This window comes from Musca domestica, unplaced genomic scaffold (assembly GCF_030504385.1).
Source record: "Musca domestica strain aabys unplaced genomic scaffold, Musca_domestica.polishedcontigs.V.1.1 1, whole genome shotgun sequence".
Taxonomy (NCBI): Eukaryota; Metazoa; Arthropoda; class Insecta; order Diptera; family Muscidae; genus Musca; species Musca domestica.
This window is the reverse complement of record NW_026712114.1, coordinates 51,771,040-51,795,785: the sequence shown is the minus strand read 5'-3', so window position 1 is coordinate 51,795,785 and position 24,746 is coordinate 51,771,040. Positions and strand designations below refer to the sequence as shown.

The 24,746-nt window shown below is 34.4% G+C and overlaps 1 protein-coding gene across 10 annotated transcripts in view; it reads right to left on the bottom strand.

Moving 5' to 3' along the window:
• The window catches only part of LOC101901213 (uncharacterized), a 363,731-nt gene that overhangs the window by 281,161 nt on the left and 57,824 nt on the right, over positions 1-24,746 (bottom strand). For 5 of the 10 annotated variants that reach the window (XM_059124054.1, XM_059124102.1, XM_059124087.1 and 2 more), the window contains one exon: positions 16,368-16,714. The exons of 4 other annotated variants lie outside the window; for them this stretch is intronic. The gene's annotated coding sequence lies outside the window, so the exon portion shown is untranslated. Of the gene's footprint in view, positions 1-16,367; positions 16,787-24,746 lie in introns of all 10 variants that reach the window. One more of the 10 variants, XM_059124070.1, reaches the window with a different exon arrangement.

Here is a 24,746-nt window from a genome sequence, read left to right as displayed (position 1 = left end):
GAATTGGTTACCTTTGGCACGAATTATAGCCTTCCAACGGCCAATGAAACCGTCACACGCTGCCCGAATGTTGCTCTGCGGTATTTTGGTCCATTCTCGGCGAAGCGCTTCTTGAGGTGATCGACATTTTTTAATTTTTTTTTTGTGCCAAATTTGATTTCCAAAATACTCCAGACACAATAGTCCAACGGATTGGTAGCCGGAAATTTTGGTGGTCATTGTGCGATGGAAATGAATCGAGGAACCTCATTTTGTAACCATGCTTGGGTGGCGTGTGCTGAGTGCGATGGTGCTGAGTCCTGTTAGAATGTCCAAGGTCTGCGGCTAAAATGTTTGCGTGCCCAAGGCTTCAGAATATTTTTGCGATAATATTCCGCATTTATTCTGATGCCACGATCGATTAATACCATCCACCATGGCCATCGATTGAGTTCTGGTGGGTTGGCCAGGCGCACATTTTCAGCTGACCTAAACACGATCATTTTGTTTGTTTACAAACTGCTGTACAACAAATATTTTCTCATCGGAGAAAACCAAATTCGACAGTTCACCACTTTCGGCCAAGCGAAGCAACTCGTTAGCTCTTTTGTGTCTATTTTCTTTCTGTTGTTTTGTAAATTTTATAGCCCCCATATAACGGTAACCCCGATATTCAGTATTTTGATGATTTCAGCCACATTTTTCAATGGAATTGCCTGAAATTCTACACTAGGAGTTCTTTAGAAGTACTTCACCATCTGAAAGAAAATTGTCTACATAGGTACACGGTATCGTATATCCGCCATATAACGGCACCTTTCGATTTTCGGTATTCCTGCTTTTAGCTACTTTTTTCAATGGAAGTGTCCGAAATTCTGCACAAGAAGTTCTTTATGAGTACTTTACCCCCTTAAAGAAAATTGTCTTTTAGGTCCACGATATCCTATATCCCCATACCCCTCCCCCCTATATTAGGTATTTTCATGATTTAATCCACATTTTTTAATGGAATTGTCTGAAAATCTTCACATGGAGTGCATTGTGAGTACTTTTTTCCCTAGAATAGGACCACGTCTTCGTATAGTCCCCATGTAACGGTTTTCATTTTTGCGGTATTTTCCGATTTTTTTTTTTTTTTTGAAAATTTTACAATTTCTCCACCATGGAGGGTATAAAAAGTTCGGCCCGTCCAAACTTAGCAAACTTAGCCTATAAACTTAGAAACAACCACTAAGAAATGCTTTACAATTTTGTTTTTCGAGACTCAATAGTTTGATATTTTGTTACGGTTCTTTATGTATTAAAAATATTTTTTTCCAAGCTTCCTTTTCTTCCTTTTTCAAAACTTCCTTATGAATCAACGGAAAAAGCCTACTAAAAACAATTTTTTTTTAATAGACACTTTGGAATTTTTATTATTATAAAATATAGATTCCATTGAACCATCCACAATTACTTTACTTTTTCCGTTACTTCTTGGAAACTCTTAACTATTGTTCTCATTTTTTTATCCCCAACCAAACATTACATCATTACTGTTTAAAAAGAGGAATAAACTTACGGAAAAAATATGTTCAATTTCTTAGAAAAGAAGGAAACTTTCGAAAGAAAAAAAAACTAAAACATCGAAGTTTTTGCTATAAATTGCTGAAGGGTTGTCAACGTAATCTAGGTCAGAGAGCAAGGCGGTACTTTTCCTAGCAATACACAATTGCTACGATAACAATGGATTTCCTTGCTCGGAGGAAACTCGAAAGGAAAAGGATATATAATAATCAGTAATAAAAAAAATAATAAAAATAAAAATAAAATAAAAAACTTGTATGCTTAAGTCAAAACACAAAACAAACTACGTTGAGAAGGAGGAAAACTCTTCTTGGCTAAAATTTGAATTTTTTTCTTTTATTAACTGGTTAAATGACTTGTTCATTGTTTTTTAAGTACCATTTGATTTTATTGAAAATAATAATTCATTATTTTATGGAAATATTAAAAAAAATATATTGGGGACACTGGTTTTGTAAAAGTTTACATAGCGGGGTTCGTCAATGGGATGGAATAGACTGAATATGTAAAAATAAATAAAACAAGTAAAAAATCTATAATTTCAGCCTGGCCGAACTTTGAATTTGGAACGAATTTATCAATTTTCAATCAAAAAAAAAATAAAAAAAAAAAAATACATAAAATACGGTTTGTTAAAGTTTTAAAAATACCGAATGTGGCTGTTATATTAAGGTATGTACAACGACGTGGACCTGCGTAGTCAACTTTTGTCATAAGCCATCACAATATTCAAATGCGAAACTTGAAAAAAAATAGGTGAATAATTAAGCTGAAATCATCAAAATACCGAATATAGGGAGGTACCATTATATGGGGGCTATACCAAAAGGTGGACCTGCACAGAAATGTTCAGTCATAGTCTGTAGTATCCATGAAGAACTTTAAATACCAAATTTGAAACAATTCCGTTGAATAATTACACTAAAATCATCAAAATGCCGAATATCTGGAGGTACCGTTATATCGGGGCTATACGAAGGCGTGGACATGCACAGACAATTTTCTGTCATAGGCTGTAGTATCTACTACGAACTTTAAATACCAAATGTTAAACATTCCCTACGAAAATGTCGCTTAAATCATCAAAATATCCAATATCGGGAGGTACCATTATATGGGGGCTACACCAAAACGTGGACCTGTATAGAAAATTTTCTGTCATAGGCTGTAGTAACCACTTCAAATACCAAATTTGAAACATTTGCGGTGAATAATGTAGCTTAAATCACCAAAATACCGAAAAAAGGGAGCTACCATTATATGGGGCAGTACCACAGACGGACAGATGGACGGACATCGCAAAATCGACATAAAGACTCATTATATTGTTTACTATCGTACAAAAGCATTTTGGTGACAATTTTCCAGAAAAAAGTTATTCGTGATGGAATTCGAGCATGATAGTGTAAGTTCTTTATATTTGGTTGGAAAACCACAGGTGGCTATCGTTAGATCACTCCAGAATTTAAATGTGATTAAATATTTTGTGTCTCTGGTTTCTACTGGTAGCGTAGTCTGACGTCAAGGAAGTGGACGGAAGACAGCAAAACATCATCAGAAATAGTTCGAAAAGTAAAGAAGCGACTTGATCGGAACCCCCGTCGCAGTGGCCGAAAAATGGCTCGTGAGCTGAACATATCGCAATATTCCATTCGGCAAATATTGAGAAATGAGCTCGGGGTAAAGCCATTGAAATTCCAAAAAGTGCAAGAACTTACAAAGCAACAGAAAGAAAATAGACTCAAAAGAGCTAAAGAGTTACTTCGCTTGGCCGAAAGTGGTGAACTGCCGAATTTGGTTTTCTCCGATGAGAAAACATTCGTTGTCCAGCAGGGTTTAAACAACCAAAATGATCTGTTTACTTGCCCCGGTTGGCCACCATAACTCATGCGCCGGCCATGATGGTGATGGTGTGGGCCGCCATAATAGCCGATGGTCGCACTCTGCTCGTACTAATCGACCGTGACAACCGAATAAATGCCGAATAATATCGCGAAAATATTCTGGACGGTGTATTAAAGCCTTGGGCACGCAAACATTTTGGCCGCAAACCTTGGACATTCCAACAGGAGTCAGCACCATCGCACTCAGCACGCACCACCCAAGAATGGTTACAAAATGAGGTTCCTCGCTTCATTTCCAGCGCACAATGGCTACCAAAATCTCCGAATTCTAATCCGTTGGACTATTGTATCTGGATTATTTTCGAAAGCAAGGTTGGGACTAAAAATACCGAAGTGTCGATCACCTCAACCAAGCGCTTCGCCGGGAATGGGTCAAAATACCACAGAGCAACATGCGTGCAGCGTGTGACGGTTTCATTGGCTGTTTAAAGGCTATAATTCGTGCCAAAGGGACCAATTCTAACAATTCTAAACTTATTCTAAAATTCGATGCTATTTCCGACATTTTGTGCTTTCATTCAATAAAATAAAAGAAATAAATAAATGTTATGGCGTTTGACTTTTGAAATCGGTCGAAAATACATATGGTTTGGTTATTTCCAAATCTAAACCGATTTCAATATAATTTGGCAAAATTTATTTTTGTACAGATTTCGGTTACACGTTCTTCATCTGGAGACTGTTTCTATAACCGATCAATAAATATGTTCATTCAAAAACTAAATTTTCTGGAGGTTTCTCCTATTCTGATACTTTATCTCCAGTTTCTAGTGGTCTTTTTAAAAATGTATATAGCCATAATTCATGCCAAATGTAACCAATCTAAACTTATTCTAGAATTTGATGCTATTTCCGACATTTTGTGCTTTCATTCAATAAAATTAAAAAAAAATATTATGGCTGTCGTTTTTTATTTCACTCTGTATTTGAAATCGGTGGAAAATACATATGGGTTGGTTATTTCCAAATCTGAACCGATTTCAATATAATTTGGAAAATTTAGTTTTGTACCGTTTTCCGTTACACGTAATTCTTCTTATACTTCGTTCAAATGAAACGCACAAACATTTTCCTCTTTTATAGATATAGATTTTAGCGCCTATGAGGTTTTGAATTTCGAAGGGACAAATTAATTTCTCTATATTTCCGTTAATTTTTAAAATGTATGTAATTTTTATAATTACTCAATGTGACATATCACAATATTAATTTAATAAATTTGTACAATTTTATTTTAGCATTTTTTATTTAACTATAACGTCCTTGAACATTTTTCATTTCAAGTGAAAATAAAATCTGCAACACGTGGAAGCCTTTCGAAGAGGAAGGAAAAATACTTGAAAATTTTTGTGTGTGTAATTTCCTCAAGGAATTATTCTTTTGAGATATGCTTTCCTGTTACTATTCCCAAAATATTTGATGATGGAAAAAAAAGGAAAAACATAAACAGCCACGATGACGATTCCCAATTTGTATTGCATATTTTGTTTTTGAGTTTGTGTGTATGCTCGCTCAAAAAAAAATTGTAACAAACATTAATTTCAAAAGAAATTAATTAAAACTTTGTTACCAAGGATAACACCGACACACAGACAAGCCGACGTTGTATCACAAACATGAGGGAAGAACCACAAGAGCCCAAAATTTGACATATAAAATTAATTAATTGCATGCTTGTAAAAAATTCTGTGGGCAAAAAAAAAAAAAACAACAAGGACAAAAAATAAATAATTAAGCCGGTGTATATCGCTGTTTCGTGTCCTGCCGCAAAGATACACAACGGCACGCAAATAAATTAGCCCAAATATTTTAATTCAATTTAAAACCCTGTATTAAACAAAATGCATAAATATGCATAGAGGAGGCCTAGAAGATAATTAATGTAAATAGATAAATGATAACAAATAAGGAAACAAAGCCGGTGTGCATAAGCAGTGAAAACAATTTATATGCAGTGTATTTCACTTAAAAATTTTACTATAAATTGGAAGATTATTGTTGATATTAAATGTAGCTGTTTTCCATATAATTTAAAATTTTATTATAAGAAAAAAAATTGTGGAATAATGGAATTAGTAGAGCATGCCCAAATAAAACGCCATTTTTAAATAAAACCAGTAAAGAAAGTCTTAGTGTCGGGCGGGGCCGACTTTATGATACCCTACACCACTTTGCTAATTTAGTAGAGCTGCGCATAACAATTAAAAGTTTTTATGAGAGAATTCAATCATACAACCTATGATTATAATTATAATTTAAAATTCAAAGGACTAAATACGCCGAAGCATTTGTATCTTTTAAATTCGGACTTGTGTTGCCCATTTGGTGCACAAATAATAATTCGAATAAAAATATATATATCTCGATAAAATTTGGCAAATATATTTCTGAGCTGTATTTGATATATTTCCCTGAATATCGTTGTTACGGAGTGCATATCACGGTTGTCGGTAACAAATATACCAAATAGAATGAACAATATATATGGAAGCTATAGCTATATCTGAACCGATCTTCACCAAATTTGATATACTAGCTTCTAGACTCAATTCGGTCGTAAGTGCCAAATTCCATCCCATTTAGGCAAATATTAGACGTTTGGCGCACAATAAAAGGTAAATCGGACGAAGTTATATATGGGAGCTATATCCAAATCTGAACCGATCTCGATAAAATTTAGCAAGTTTATTTCTGAGCTGTATATATTTCCCCAAATATTGTTCTTACAGAGTGCATATTACGGCTGCGGAGAACAAAAATAACAAATCGGATGAACAATATATATGGGAGCTATATCTATATCTGAACCGATTTCGATCAAATTTGGCATACTTATTTATTTATCCAATCTGATCGTACGTGCAAAATTCCATACTATTCGGACTGATATTACACGTTTGGTGCACAATAAAAGGCAAATCGGACGAAGATATATATGGAAGCTATATCTAAATTTAGACCGATTATCTCCAAATTAGGTTCGCCCTTGGGCCAAATAGGGTTCGCCCTTGGGCCAAACAAATGATTTGTGCAAAATTTCATCTGGATAGGGCAATAAATTCGAACTGTACTTTGTTTACAAAAATACATGGGCAGACGGACGGACGGACGGACATGCATAAATCGACTCAGAATGTGATTCTATGCAGATCATCAAAAGGAACTATGGGTCTATCTCGTTTCCTTTTGCCTGTTACAAACAAATGCACAAAGACATAATACCCTGACCACCTTGTGGTGTTGGGTATAAACACCAATTCTTGCAACTTGTTGGTTAAACGAACACTCCCCTTATTGTCAAGCACGCCATATTTAGATTCTATCAAGACTCTAGCTTAAAAATTCCAGACCACAAACATAAAACTGTTTAAGTTTGCAATCTGCCGACCTTTTGAAAACTTTAGCTTCAAAATCATCAGATTGTTTAGAACTCTCGTATATATGAATGAAATGGCATGCAAATGTCAAGTCCTTCTTCGTTGCAATTTGAAATTTGCGATTAAATAGGTAAACTGTGGTAGTGTTGGATAATAGTGTTAAAGCATGAAGTTAAAATTTAATGAAAATGTTAAAGCTTCCATTTTAACAATATTTTATACCAAAAATTCTTAATCCTCGGTATGTGTGAAATTGCCTTCGTCCTGGTGCATGCATAACACATTGGAGGGAAAAAACACCAAAGGGATCGTTTGATAGATTATGTTTTTCATAATGCATTTTTTCTTTGCCTTGAGATATTTTTTATGAAAGTTTACATTTATTTGCTTTCGTAACAGTTGGCGTTTTTTAACATGAGTACATTTTTTTCTTCCTTCATATTGTGCGAAAAAAATTGTTATGAAAAAATATGCGGAAGCAACAGCTAGCCAGTGAACTATTAACAGAGTGAACAAATAGTGAAACACTTTGTTGGAAAAACAAAGCAAATAACGAACATATTTTATAAAACATATTAAATTGTAGTTTTTTTACTCTTTATATAAAATAGTTTAAGGTTGCCAGCATTACAGTTAAATATCATGTGAACGCATTTTGGATAAAATTAAAAACATCAACATTATATTTCCCAAACTTATTGCAAAGACATTTCTCGAAAGTAGGGCTTTAGGAAAATTTGAAGACCTCTTTAGAACCGGCTAGGATTTAATATATATATATATATATATATATATATATATATATATATATATATATATATATATATATATATATATATATATATATATATATATATATATATATATATATATATATATATATATATATATATATATATATATATATAAAACAACTGGGGGAGGTAAAAGGTATAGTAGATCTTTTGTTGTCTTTTTTCTATAAAATACCTCTAATTGTCCGAATATCTTGATATGAGATATGATTTTAATTAAAGGATGATGCGAATATTAGCAAATAATGATAATCCCAAGTGGGTGTATTTAATGCATTAAATTAATGCACGTATTCAGAAAAATTTTATCACCAACCCTGAAATAGTTCCATTTTCCTCTTTTGCAGATCCCAGAAATTGTTGTATCTTCACAAAAGTTTTCTTCTTCCCACAGATAATTTATTTATCTTTCATTCTTGGAAATAATAAAAAATCAGTACAAGGTTTCATAACTCCATCGGATAACTTTCTCCAACGATTCAGAAAGTAATTTATTGCAATAATTTTATTTAAGCTTTTCAATTGATTTCTAAACCCCCCTAATCTTTACGTTTACCACAAAATCAATAAAATACAAATACAAATAAAACCAGTAAAGAAAGTCTTAAAGTTGGGCGGGGCCGACTTTATGATACCCTACACCACTTTGCTAATTAAGTAGAGCTCCACATAACAATTAAAAGTTTTTATGGGAGAATTCAATCATACACGCTATGATTATAATTATAATTTAAAGTTCAAAAGATTAAATATGCAGAAGCAAGCACAAATAATTTGAAATCGGGTAAAGATATATATGGGAGCTATATCCAAACCTGAACCGATCTCGATAAAATTTGGCAAAGATATTTTTGAGCTGTATTTGATATATTTCCCTGAATATCGTTGTTACGGAGTGCATATTACGGCTGTGGGTAACAAATATAACAAATCGGAGGAACAATATATATGGAAGCTATAGCTATATCTGAACCGATCTTTACCAAATTTGACATACTAGCTTCTAGACTCAATTCGGTCGTAAGTGCCAAATTTCATCCAATTTGGACAAATATTAGACGTTTGGTGCACAATAAAAGGTAAATCGGACGAAGTTATATTTGGGAGCTATATCAAAATCTGAACCGATCTCGATAAAATTTAGCAAATGTATTTTTGAGCTGTATTTGATATATTTCCCCAAATATTGTTGTTGCATAGTGCATATTACGGCGGCGGTGGACAAAAATAACAAATCGGATGAACAATATATATGGGAGCTATAGCTATATCTGAACCAATTTCAATCAAATTTGGCATACACATTTTCGGGCCTAATTTGGGTGTATACGCAAAATTCCATACAATTCGGACTGATATTACACGTTTGGTGCACAATAAAAGGCAAATCGGACGAAGATATATATGGGAGCTATATCTAAATTTTGACCGATTATCTCCAATTTCAATAGGGTTCGTCCTTGGGCCAAACAAAAGATCTTTGCAAAATTTCATCTGGATCGGGCAATAAAAGCGACCTGAAGTTTGTTTACAAAAATACATGGACAGACGGACGGACGGACGGACGGACGGACGGACGGACAGACGGACGGACGGACGGACAGACGGACGGACGGACATGCATAAATCGACTCAGAATGTGATTCTATGCAGATCATCAAAAGGAACTATGGGTCTAACTCGTTTCCTTTTGCCTGTTACAAACAAATGCACAAAGACATAATACCCTGACCACCTTGTGGTGTAGGGTATAAAAATGCACACATACACCCACACAAAGTTTACTTCGTTGTCGTAATTATTGATCAGACCACAAATGCAACCATAAATTCTTGTGCAATTAAATAAGAAATTTATATTGGTTTATGTACTATAATCCAAAGAATAAATTTTTAAGATTTTTAATAACAGAAAAAAAGAAGAAGAAGCAACGAAGAAGAAGAAGAAAAAACCAAAAACAAAGAATCACAGAAAACTTTCCTTGGCTGTGTTAGTGGTTATATTACCAGAGGCGACTCTGTCAGGCATTACAAACATTTTATTGCACACATTTATTTGTTGTCGTTGTTTTTGTTGTTGTTGAATTTTGCAATAAAAATAAGATTTCACTTTAGCTCAACCATAAAGCAATAATATCGAAAAGTTTATTTTTTCTTTTTTGTTTGATTTTTCCTCTGCTTCGCCTTAACTACTGCTGCTTCTAGTGCAACATCTAGCATTGGCCACCCAATGACCTTCCCCTGGCCTAATGTGCAATGTTGGCTGAAAAAGATTCTCCAATTATTTCTTAGCTGTTTCACAACAATTATAAATTAAAATGTCTTTAAGAAATATCAAGGATTTGGATATTTTATGATTTTTTTAAAAGTTACAAAAATATTACAAATTGAATTAATTTCAATAAGTGTGATTGACATTTGATGACTATAAAAATCAATTTTGGATTTTTTTTTTATGAAATAGAATATGTGAAATATTTAAATTTATTTTTAATTTTATTTAACGAAGATATAGGCAAATATAGTTAAACAGACCTTGAATCGACAGGGCCGAACGTATTTCATCGCAACCCTTAAAAATATTGAACTAAAATAAAAAGATACTGGTTTCGAAAAAAAACTCATTTCAAAGTTTGCATATAGAATTTTCTGAAACTGACAGAAATTTATGTCTGTGACTTAAATTATTAAGGATGATATATAGATTATTCTCATATCTTCTTTTGAGAGTTTAATCGAGTTACATTTAGATGAAATCTCGCAAATACTCCGGGGCGTTGTTTCTGGGGTGTTTATTGACATTATAGATATCCTATAAATATTGAAGCACTAAATGCATCTTTTGGATGTTGATAATCTCTATTCATATTTTCCTCATGTCCATATCCAAAACTTTGAGGAAGAAGTAAAAAGAGTTGGTGTGGATATATAGACCCTCCACCTTGAAAAGGAAGGTATATTCGCTTTGTTATTGCGTTTGTAACATCCCTAAATATTCGTCGACCGCGTAAAGTATATATATTCACAATCAGCATAAAATTCTGAGGATAGGTGCTTAGGTTCAGGTTTTCGTATAGCTCCCTTATAACCGTACCTTCCCATATTCAGCATTTTGATGATTTTTGCCATATTTTCCCACGGATTTGTCTAAAAATTGGTATTTGTAGTTCATAATGAGTTATAGCTCCGGCTATAACTCACGTTTTCCTATGCCACGATACCCACCGATGTTCGGTATTTCGATAATCCTTGTCACATTTACCCACGAAATTGTTTCCAATTTGTTATTTAAGAAGATTTGGTAGATGACAATCCTCCATAAGACCTCATAAGAAATTTGCATATACACCCAAATTAGGCCTAAAAATAAGTATGCCAAATTTGATCGAAATCGGTTCAGATATAGCTATAGCTCCTATATATATTGTTCATCCGATTTATTATTTTTGTCCTCCGCAGCCGTAATATGCACTCTGCAACAACAATATTTGGGGAAATATATCAAATACAGCTCAGAAACACATTTGCTAAATTTTGTCGACATCGGTTCAGATTTGGATATAGCTCCCATATATAACTTCGCCCGATTTACCTTTTATTGTGCACCAAACGTCTAATAATTGCCCAAATGGGATGAAATTTGGCACTTACGATCGAATTGAGTCTTGAAGCTAGTATGTCAAATTTAGCGAAGATCGGTTCAGATATAGCTATAGCTCCCATATATACTGTTCATCCGATTTGTTATACTTGTTACCCACAGCCGTAATATGCACTCCGTAACAACGATATTCAGGGAAATATATAAAATAAAACTCAGAAATATCTTTGCCAAATTTTATGAAGATCGCTTCCGATTTGGATATAGCTCCCATATACATCTTTATCCGATTTCATATTAATTGTGCACCAAATGGGCAATACAAGTCTGAATTTAAAAAATACAAATGCTTCGGCATATTTAGTCCTTTGAACTTTAAATTATAATTATAATCATAGCGAGTATGATTGAATTCTCCCATAAAAACGTTTAATTGTTATGCGGAGCTCTACCAATTTAGCAAAGTGGTGAAGGGTATCATAAAGTCGGCCCCGCCCAACTTTAAGACTTTCTTTACTGGTTTATAATATACTATTTTATATAAAGATTATACTATTTTATATAAAAATGCTCACCGAAATTGTTTGGGATGTCGTATTTGAAGTTCGTAATGGATGCTACAGCCTGTGACCGAAAATTGTCTATGCAGGTCCAGGTCTTCGTATAGCTCCGATATAACGGTACCTCCCAATACAGGTTAAGATGAAAAACTGCAACCAACTTCAGACTGTTGTCATTTCTAAGCCATTCGGGAATCCCACCACTTTGATGGGAATTTTCCAGAAAACAAGTTATTTGTGATGGAATTCAAGCGTGATTTTGCGATTTCTCTATATTTGGCTGGAAAATCACAAGTGGATATCGTTGGAGCACTCCAGCATTTAAATGTGAAAAAATCTTTTGGGTCTCGTACCATCGCATGTCACCGTGATAGTGGTAGCGTTGCCGAACGTCGAGGAACTGGACGGAAGAAAACAGCAACATCAACAGAAATGGTTCGAAAAGTAAAGAAGCGACTTGATCGAAACCCGCGTCGCAGTGGCCGAAAAATGGCTCGTGAGCTGAACATATCGCAATATTCCGTTCGGCAAATATTGAAAAATGAGCTCGGGGTAAAGCCATTGAAATTCCAAACACCGCAAGAGAAAGAAAATAGACTTAAAAAAGCTAATGAGTTGCTTCGCTTGGCCGAAAGTGGTGAACTGCCTAATTTGGTTTTCTCCGATGAGAAAACATTCGTTGTCCAGCAGTTTGTAAACAAACAAAATTATCGTGTTTACTTGCCAAAGAGGTCAGCTGGAAATGTGCACCTTCGTTTGGCCACCAGAACTTAAGCGCCGGCCATTGTGATGGTGTGTGGGCCGCCAAACAGCCGATGGTCGCTCTCCCCTCGTATTAATCGGCCGTGGCATCAGAATAAATGCCGAATATTATCGGGAAAATATTCTGGAGGGTGTATCAAAGCCTTGGACAGACAACATTTTGTCCGCAGACCTTGGACATTCCAACAGGACTCAGCACGCGCCTCCCAAGAATGGTTACAAAGTGAAGATATTATCGCTAAAATATTGTGGAGGGTGTATTAAAGCCTTGGGCAAGCAAACATTTTGTCCGCAGACCTTGGACATTCCAACAGGACTCAGCACGCGCCACCCAAGAATGGTTACAAAATGAGGGTCCTCACTTTATTTCCAGCGCATAATGGCCATCAAAATCTCCGGATACAAATCCGTTGGACTATTGAGTCTGGAGTATTTTGGAAAGTAAGGTTGGCACTAAAAAAATACCAAAGTGTCGATCACCTCAAACAAACTCTTCGCCGGGAATGGACCGCAGAACAATATTTGGGCAGTTTGAAGGCCATAATTCGTGCCAAAGGTGACCAATTCGAACAAATCTAAACTTATTTTAAAATTTGATGCAATTTCCGACATTTTTTTGCTTTCGTTCAATAAAATTTAAAAAATATATATAAAAAATATGACGTTTGACTTTATTGCAGTTTTTTTATATCACCCTGTGTATATACTTTGGTCCGCCACCGAAGCTAGAACCAATTACGAACTACAAATACCAATTTTTTTACAAATCCGTGGAAAAATGTAGCAATAATCATCAAAATACCGAATATTGGGAGGTACCATTATATGGGGGCTACACAAAAACATGGACCTATACATACAATATTTCGCTACCGAAGATAGAACCCGTTACGAATTACAAATACAAAATTTTAAGACAAATCCGTTGAAAAAGTGCGGCAAAAATCATAAAAATAACGAATATTGGGAGATATCGTTCTATGGCAGCTATACCAAAATGTTGACCGATATATGGAGGGCTCACTGCTATACCGAACCAAGTCATGAAAAATAAAAAATGCCGAAACTAGTGCCAATGTCCCCGCATATGGCAACTCTGTTTACTCTGTAAAGCACAATGTTAAAAAGTGTTTCGTTCCAAAGATAACGTTAAAAAAACCTAAGTCCACGACTGTCATTTTCGTTTTTATTCAAAGCAAAAATGAACCAAGTCAGTGTGTTTCACTTTGAATCAGCGTATATATAGATATCAGCAATGATTCAATGTCGATTTAGTGATGTCCATCCATCTGTGGAAATCACTCTTGCTTCCGAGGCGTTTGTAGTAGGTTGATAAAATTTACTCAGATGTGTGTTTGGTCTACAGGGCTTTTGGTATTGGAAATGATCGGTATTTTGATGATTTTAATGACATTATTCACCAATTTTTTTCATATTTCGTATTCGGTATTATGATGTTTTTGCGATATTATTTACCGGATTTTTTCAAGTTTCCTATTTGAATATTGTAATGGACTATGACAAAACTTGGCTGTGCAGGTCCACATTTTCGTATATACCCCCATATTACGATAACTCTCTATATTCGGTATTTTAATGATTTTTTAAAAGTATTTTTTAATATCCAAATCCTTTCCAAATGGTAGAGGGTATTCAAAGCTCGGCCCGACCGAACTTACTGCTTTTTTATTTGATATTATTTTTCCTAATACACATTAAATATTAGTATGGCACAATTACAAGAAAATCGTACATTATTCCATATTCATCTCATGTTTCTGGTTGAGAGAAATATTTAGATATAGCATAAATAATCATCGACTTGTTTCGCAAGTTATGACAGATAAAGGCATTGAAAATTGTGACCCCTTGTGGGTGATGCACCGGAAGGGGTTCGCAGATTTATTCCATCTTCACAACAAATATTGTGTTAGCGAAAATGTTTGTATGTGTGAAATCTAAAGGGAGTTGGATGATTATTTCGTTTTCTTTCAGTTTTGTTTTTCAAAATCTTGAACCCTGTGTGGGAAGGTACCAGAAGAAATGGTCCGATCTCTACCATCTTTATAACAGATCTTGTGTTGAAGGAAATTTTTAAATGTACCCAATCTGAATGAAATCGAATAATATCGCGTCTTATGAGCTTCATGGATATTCAAAATGTTGACCCTTTGTGGGGATGATACCAGAGGTAGTGGAGCGATATATTCCATATTCACAGCAGAGCGTGGGTTAATAAAAATATTCTGATCTGTGTAATTTGAACACAATCGGAAAATTTCATCACATTTTATAAGAGTTATAATTATTCAACATTTTTACCCTTTGTGGGGGAGGTACTTGTTGGAATGGACCACTGGAGCACTGACCGAATAAGGATAACTTTCGTATATGTGATGAACTTAACATGAAAATAAAATTCGATGAAGACGAAAATACAAATTTAATTTGGCAAAAGGAACTTCACATAAAAGCAGCACAGCTAGCTCGAGACTCACTGAATACAGAAGTGCCATCTGATGAGCACTATTTCTGTACTTTCGACATTAAAAAAGCATTGCCTTTTCCAAAGCTATCAACATCAGTTGCTTATTACAAGCGGAACATCAACTATATTTAGTAATAAAATGAACAATTTATTTATTTTTTTGACTTGGTTCGCTTTAGCTGTAAAACCTTCAAATTTTATTCAGAGTAATAACGAACCAAAGCAGGTTTTTTGTTTTTGAATATTTTTTTAGTAATATATTTAAATTATTTTTCTTTTAACTTTATATCATTAGTTAATTTTGAATATAGACTTTTACATTTTCTTTTGGTAGACTAAAATATTGCTTCCAGAAATTAATTGCAGTACATTTACTTTACCTCTAAATATCTTGGAATTATGTTTTTATGACTTAGTTCGGTATAGCTGTGAGCCCTTCATATATCGTTTTCAAAAGCAACCATCCTAGACAAAATTCAAATTGTCCAAATTTGGAAGTTCTACGTCAAATAATATGGGCTGTACCGTCATTTTAAAAGGCAGATAGACAGGCAGACATCGTTAAATCGACATAGAATTTTATGCTGATCATGAATATATATACTTTATGGGGTCTACGGCAATTACTTAGTGATGCTACAAACCGAATGACAAAGTTAATATACCCTCCTTTTGAAGATGGAGGGTATAAAAATAACAGTTTGTAAAGTTTGAACCAGACATATTGATCGATGGCAGGTAAATGTCTTGAAAGTTATTTCAATCATTGGAATATGAAGGCCTACAACGCTATTTTGTTGAGGCACATTACTGTGTATTCAATGATGCGTAACATCTGTAGCCAGTCACAAGTCTTAACTTTTATGTCACACCCCCAAAAATCAAATCGCTTTAAAATCCGTAAAAGTCGAAGTATTCGTTCTAAAGCCCTGATATTATTTTCTAAGATTTGAAAACATTCATGCAAAGTTTGAGATAATGAGAGAAAATAAGAGGGTTACGCTATAACTGAGCTTTGCCTACCCTTCTTATATTGAAGTCGAAACTTTGGCAAATCATATATTTGAAAATTTTAGCTGAAAACTTAAAAATACAGAAAAGCAGGTAGTACTATTATGTAAGAAATGACCAATAATGTATCGAAAGTTTTCGAAAAAGCTGAAACACCTAAATTTAAAGTTTCAGCAAGTTTAGTCGGAAATCGTGACAAAAATCTTCAAACCACCAACAATAATATGATAAAGTTTTAGGGGATATACTAAATTGCAGACCTATATAAAAGACTTTTAGCGGAGAAAAATCAGAAATTAAAAATTATCAGCCAGAAGCGTTCTTACCATTTTTTGTGTCGTTCTTTAATTTGTTTTAAAAATCCTTGATGGTAGCGGGGAGGGGAGGGGAATTCAACTTACAAGCAATGGCAAATTATAGCAATAACACAAAAGTGACATCGTATCTGCCGTTATATGTCACACAATACATCAAATGTAATTTTCTGCTGTCTTCATTTTTGTCTTCCTTCATTCAAGCCAATGGAATTCGTTACATTTCAGCAATTTTGGGCGTTGACAAGACCGGCAACAACAAAAAAGACAACGACAGCAACAACAACCACATCTCCGCTTACATTTGACAAAATAAAAGTGAAAAATGTCTACTTGTTTTCTTGTTTATTTGTGGCTTGCTGAAAATTTTCAATAACCGTCAACAGAAATATACAGTGACGCAAAGAATGAAAATGTTAATATGAATATTCCTATATAAAAGAAGTAAAAAAAAACATTAAGTTATGCCGGGCCGATCTTTTAATACCATCCACCATTGGAAGAAAAGAAAACATTTTCTTCTATATAAAAAACGTGGACTTATACAATGTTCCGACACAGGAGTTAGAACCCATTATGACATACAAATACAAACTTTATGACAAATCCGTGGGAAAATGTAGCAAAAATCATCAAAATACCGAATATCGAGAGGTACCGTTATAGGGGGGCTATGCGAAAACTTGAACTGATATATCTCATTTTAACATTTTTAGTACAGAACTTCTTTGTAATATTGATTACTTCCTTAAATGCTATATTCAGTGGACTTCAAATTCATAGGCACATAACTAAGTGTGCCGAACTGCATAAGGCATCGGATGTTTCTTCTTTTATTTTGAAGTCATTTATAGTTGAAAACTGAGCACAATATATCAAAATGATGAGAAAGAGAGGTTAATATTTACCCTACATGGAGGGAAAATGATGAAGTTGCATTTAATATTGAATATTTCCTTTTTATACCCTCCACCATAGCATGGAAATATACATCGAAATATACATTTTAGGCAGCATAAAATTCTATGACGATTTTGACGAATCACTCTAGCGAACGAAATGAAGTAGGTTGATAGAATTTAACTCGGATGTAAAGGGTGAGATAAAAAACAGCAACAAATTCAAACGCCATAATTTTTCCATTTTTTTTTACAATTTTATTAATTGAAAGCAAAAAATGTCGAAATAAGCATCAACTTTTAGAATAATTTTAGATTTGTTTAAATTGGTCACCTTTAGCACGAATTATGGCCTTCAAACAGCCAATGAAACCGTAATACGCTGCCCGCATGTTGCTCTGCGGCATTTTGGCCCATTACAGGCGAAACGCTTGCTTTAGGTGATCGACAATTCGGTATTTTTTACTGCCAACCTTGCTTTCCAATACAATACTCCAGACACAATAGTCCAACTGATTAGTATCCCGAGATTTTGGTGGTCATTATGCGCTAAAAATGAAGCGAGGAACCTTATTTTGCAACCATTCTTGGGTGGCGCGTGCTGAGTGCGATAGTGCTGATCCTGTTGGAATTTCCAAGGTCTGCGGCCAAAAATTTCCAGAATATTTTCGCGATAATATTCGGCATTTGTTCTGATGCCACGGCCGATTAATACGAGTGGAGAGCGACCATCGGCTGTTATGGCGGCCCACAACATCACCAAGGCTAGCGCTTGAATTCTGGTCTCCAACCGAAGGTGCGCATTTTCAGCTGACCTCTTTGGCAAGTAAATACGGTCATTTTGTTTGTTTTCAAACTGCTGGACAACGAATGTTTTCTCATCGGAGAAAACCAAATTCGCCAGTTCATGGCTTTTGGTCAATCGAAGCGACTCTTTATCTCTTTCGAGTCCATTTTCTTTCTGTCGCGGCATAAGTTCTTGAATTTTTTCAAATTTCAATGGTTTTATCCCGAGCTTATTTTTCAATATTTGCCGAATGGAATATTGCGATATGTTCAGTTCACGAGCCATTTTTCGGCCACTGCGACTCGGGTTTCGATCAAGTCGCTTCCTTACTTTTCGAACCATTTCTCTTGATATCGCTGTTTTCTCTGTCCTCTTCCTTCCTCGGGCTACGCTACTTGTATCATGATAACGAGCGATGGTACGAGACACAAAAGATTTATTCACATTTAAATTCTGGAGTGCTCTAAGGATAGCCACTTGTCATTTTCCAACCAAATATAAAGAAATCACACTATCTTGCTTAAATTCCATCACGAATAACTTTTTTTCTGGAAAATTCTCACCAAAATGCTTTTGTACGCTTGTAAACAATATAATGAGCTATCACTAACAGCTATCGGAGTGGTTTAGAAATGAAGTCTTTAGCTGGTTTGACAGTCAGGCGGATATTGAAAAATCGACTTCGAACATTTCAATTTTTTTCTAAAGTAATAATAGAATTATGAATCGATCATTTGGATCAAAATCAATGGCTGAAATGGTGTATTCAAGCAGATAAAGAATTCAGTTATATATAAGTCGTTGAGGATATTATTAGACAGACTGAATTGACGCATTGATCAATATTGTAAAGGCGATCAAAAGAATATATATTTGATGATTTTGTATAAAGCCTAATTTAAATAGAAGACGGTGGGTTCCATATTTTGTTATGAAATCTGCCCAACAAAATAATCATGCCCAAGAGCCACTGTATATCTGGGGCAATTTTCGTATGTCCTTCGAATCTAAAATATTTCCACTGCTTTCGCATGAGTGTCTTGTTGTCGATTCGATGTTGTGTCTTGCTGTCAATACTGATGATTTCTTCATGTTCGACAGCAAATTTTTGGGCGTTTGTCAATCTTCGCAGGGAATAAATTCTTTGCTATCGAGAAAAAAATGTGCTAGATATTTTTTCCTCTGACATCTATATTTCTCAGAATTTATATATAGGAGAATGTATTTGTAAATCAAATACTCAATTGTTATGTGATCTTAAAGGCACTCAGACACAAACACACACTCCCACAGAACTGAGTGAATGAATGTCTAAGTATGTGGTACATACTTCCATATTTTTGCTGTTTTCACTCACTCACCCACACACACACAGAGAGATACATACATATATACATACACAGCCGATTGTGTGATAAAATGATGTCATTGAGTATCGACTTAAAATGTGATTTAAATGTTTTACGACTTGTTGACATTTAAAATGAAATAGTCCAATAAATAGCAAATAAAAAAAATAGCTGGTCTATGTACGTGCACACCATTTTGCCCACATACGCACACACACACAGACACCCACTCGCATACCAGGAATGTGTTTTCGTTTTCCTATTTCCTTGCCCCTCAGTTGAAATATTTATAAATTTCTATGTGAATGTGGGTGTGTGTGTGTGTGTGCGGTTGTAGAGTAGCCTTCTTAAAAAGGAAATTACAGATATCAAGGAAAAACGTAGAAGGAGCCCTCTAAATAGAATGGATAAATAGATGGCATAGCTTTACTGCAAGAAAATATTTCTCAGTTATTACAAAGGAAATATAAATATGCTCAGCTGAAATCTGTAAAAATATTTATGTGCAATAAAGGCACCTTAACACAAGCAAACGAGAGGAGATTATTTCTCAAGGATATCTATGCTATTCTGTGATTTGCAATTCTGGCTTCTTCGAACATCTTCAATATTTTATGGTTGCCATAAATTTCAGAGCATTTTAAATAAATAAACAATTAAAGCAATAAAATATTTTTCGATATAAGGATTATATCGAATATTGTGCCAGTATTAAAGATATGTCATGGAATATTATCATAAAAGGAAATTAAAATAAAATTAAGAGAAATGTCTTGTTGCAGTTTCATTGTGCTTAAGATTGGTGCATCCAAATTAGAAAATACATACTATAGCCCCCACATATATTCTTCATCAGATTTTGTATTTTACTACCTCACAGCCGTAAAATACTATCCACAAGAACGGTATTTGAAGCCAACTATCAGACACAGCATAGAAATACCTCTGCTAACTTTTATAAAAATCGGTTCAGATTTGGATATAGTTCCCATATACATCGAGACATTCTAGGTAGCAATACATATCAATATACAAACTTCCTGTAATAATCGTAGCATCAATTAAGTTGTTGCGTAGCCTTTTTATTGTTAGCCTAGTTAGCCCAATCCTGTCACACATTCCAAACTTCATTGAAATTTGATATATATCAAATACATGAAATCGGTCGAAAATATATATGGGAGCTATATACAAATCTAAATCGATTTCAATACAATAGGGCAAATCTATTTTTATTTCAAATTCCGTTAAACATTCCAAGCTTCATTGAAATTGGAGATACGAATCGTGTTTGGTGTTTCAATGGCATAAAATTTGCCGAAAATATATATGGGAGCTATATGCAAATCTGAACAGATCTTGATAAAATTTAGCAAAGATATTTCTGAGCTGTATTTGATATATTCCCCTGAATATCGTTGTTACGGAGTGCATATTACGGCTGTGGGTAAGAAATACAACAAATCGGATGTATAGTATATATGGGAGCTATAGCTATATCTGAACCGATCTTCAAATTTGGCATACTACCTTCTAGGACAAATTCCATCCCATTTGGGTTGATATTACACGTTTGGTGCACAATAAAAGGCAAATCGGACTAAGATGTAAATGGGAGCTATATCCAAATCTGAACCGATCTGGAAAATTTAGCAAAGGTATTTCTGAGCTGCATTTGATATATTTCCCCAAATATTGTTGTTACAGAGTGCATATTACAATATATATGGTAGCTATAGCTATATCTGAACCGATTTCGATCAAATTTGGCATACTTATTTTCTGGCCTAATATGGTTATATGTGTAAAATTTCATACTTTTCGGGCTATTATTACACGTTTGGTGCACAATAAAAGGCAAATCGGACGAAGATATAAATGGGAACTATAACTAAATTTTTACCGATTATTTCCAATTTCAATAGGGTTCGTCCTTGGGCCAAACAAATGTTGTTTGGAAAATTTCATCTCAATCGGATAATAAATGCGACCGGAATTTTGTTCACATGAATACATGGACAGACGGACGGACTGATATGCATAAATCAACTCAGAAAGTGATTCTATACAGATCATCAAAAGGAACTACGGGTCTATCTCGTTTCCTTTTGCCTGTAACAAACAAATGCACAAAGACATAATACCCTGACCACTTTGTGGTGTAGGGTATAAAAAGATTATTCCAAAAAAAGGGCCTGAAAGCAACTGAAAAACTTCTTTTTTAGGGCATAGTCAACGTCTGATAACCATTTTAATATATGGAAAAATTGGACCAAATATTAAATCTGGTACATATTATACGACATTTATAATATTTGAGATATTTAACTCTTTTTGAAATTTTAAATTGTCATTCGACGTTCTTTCGCCGTGGGGGATCTTTTAAAATGTCAGTTATCTGTAGAGGGTTTGTCAACATACTTCACATTATTGCATTTCATATAAACCCCGATGAATAATTTGGACTTCACTTTCCGAGTCCAACCAGTCACGGATGATGTACGAGTCTAACCGACTAAAACGATTCTCTGGGAAAACGTCTCTTTTGAATGTTAAAGTGAAAACACTGAGGCTTTACTAAAGAAAATAAAAATAAACCAACAAATCGATGTGATTAAAAATATTAGAACAGATCCCTTTTTCCCAATACCCGATGTTAATAAAAAAAAAAACTAGAATTGGTAAAAAATATTGGAATATACAAAATATGATGACATGGACTAAAAGAATACTCCAACGTCTTCATATTTTATGATTTATGATTTTTCACAATATTTGCCCCCATATCAGATGTTCACACGAGATTCTATATTGATAGAAATATTGGGTGTGGAAAGTTTGAATATAATCGGATGTTTATTTGTCATTTTGTGAGGATTTTGAGCATTCGAAATGTTAAGCCTTTGTGGGGGAGGGTGTTACCAGAAGAAACCGTCCGCTATATCACACCAGATATTGTGTAGATAAAAATATTGAGATATGCGAAATTTAAAGACAATCGAACTCTTATTTCACATTTTATAAAAGTTATGATTATTCGGTGCTTACGAAGGAGTCAATATTGTCCATTTTCTAAATTGACCTAACAATGGTACAAATATTAGAATTTGTCACGTTAGCCCAAAGTCGGATTGTTCTTTTTATACTCTCCACCATAGCATGGAGGGTATATTAAGTTTGTCATTCCATTTGTAAAACATCGAAATAAACATTTTAGACCCCACAAAGTATACACATTATTGATCAGCATAAAATTCAACAGGAATTTTGGTATTGAAAGTGGGCCCAATGTAGGTTCACGTTTTGGTATAGCCCCCATATAATGGTACTTCCTTATTTTCGGTATTTTAATGATTTTAACGACATTTTTCACCGGAAATGTTTCAAAATTGATATTTAAAGTTCGTAATGCATAGTAAAGCCTAATACAGAAAATTGTATGTGCAGATCAACGTCTTCGTATAGCCCCTATATAATGGATATATTCGATATTGTGATGAATGTAGCGACATTTTTTTTAGCGAAATTGTTATTTAAGTTTCGTATTTGAATATTATAATGGCTTATGCAGTTCCACATCGTCGTATAGACCCTAAAATAAAGGCTACTTTCGGTATTTTTAAAATTTTAACAGAATTTTTAATGGTTTTTATACCCTACACCACAAGGTGGTCAGGGTATTATGCCTTTTGCATTTGTTTGTAACATGCAAAAGGAAACGAGATAGACCCATTGTTCCTTTTGATGATCTGCATAGAATCACATTCTGAGTCGATTTATGCATGTCCGTCCGTCCGTCTGTCCATGTATTATTGTAAACAAAGTACAGGTCGCGTTTATAGCCCGATCCAGATGAAATTTTGCACAGATCATTTGTTTGGCCCAAGGACGAACCCTGTTGAGATTGAAGATAATCGGTCAAAATTTAGATATAGCTACCATATATATCTTCGTCCGAAGATATTCGATTTACCCGAATTGTAACGAATTTTGCATATACACCCAAATTAGGCCTGAAAATAAGTATGCCAAGTTTGATCGAAATCGGTTCAGATATAGCTATAGCTCCCGTATATATTGTTCATCCGATTTGTTATTTTTTTCCTCCGCAGCCGTAATATGCACTCTGTAATAACAATATTTGGGGAATATAGCATATACAGCTCAGAAATACACTTGCTACATTTTTATCGAGATCGGTTCAGATTTGGATATAGCTCCCATATATAACTTCGTCCGATTTACCTTTTATTGTGCACCAAACGTGTAATATCAGTCCGAATAGTATGGAATTTTGCACGTACGATCAGATTGAACCTGAAAATAAGTATGCCAACTGTGATCGAAATCGGTTCAGATATAGCTATAGCTCCTATATATATTGTTGTTAAATTTTATCTAGATTGGTTCAGATTTGGATATAGCTCCCATATATAACTTCGTCCGATTAAACTTTTATTGTGCACCAAACGTCTAATATTTTACCAAATGGGATGAAATTTGGCACTTACGACCGAATTGCGTCTATTATGCTAAAATTTGGTGAAGATCGGTTCAGATATAGCTATAGCTCCCATATATATTGTTCATCTGATTTTTTGTATTTGTTACCTACAGCCGTAATATGCACTCCGTAACAACGATATTCAGGAAAATATATCAAATACAGTTCAACAATTTCTTTGCCAAATTTTATCGAGATCGGTTCAGATATGGATGTAGTTCCCATATATATCTTTATCTGATTTCAAATTAATTTTGCACGAAATGGGCAATACAAGTCCGAATTTAAAATATACAAATGCTTTGGCATATTTAGTCCTTTGAACTTTAAATTATAATTATAATCATAGCGTGTATGATTGAATTCTCCCATAAAAACTTTTAATTGTTATGTGGAGCCCTACTAAATTAGCAAAGTGGTGTAGGGTATCATAAAGTCGAAACCGCCCGACTTTAAGACTTTCTTTACTGGCTACTTTTGAAAATGGCCAAATTCGTCACAAATGATGGAGGTTAGTTATCTTACGGCTTTTTATACCCTCCACCATGGAAAGGAGGGTATATTAACTTTGTCATTCCGTTTGTAACATCCTTAAATATTCGTCTTAGACCCCATAAAGTATATATATTCATAATCAGCATAAAATTCTAAGTCGATTTAACGATGTCCGTCTGTCTGTCTGTCTGTCTGTCTGTCCGTCTGTCTGTTGAAATCACGATACTGCCCACATTATTTGACATAGAGCTCCAAAATTTAGCAGAGCTATTTGCATTGTGTCTAGGATGGTTGGTATTGAAAATGAGATTTATCGGTCCACGTTCTGGTATAGTCCCCATATAACGGTACCTCCCC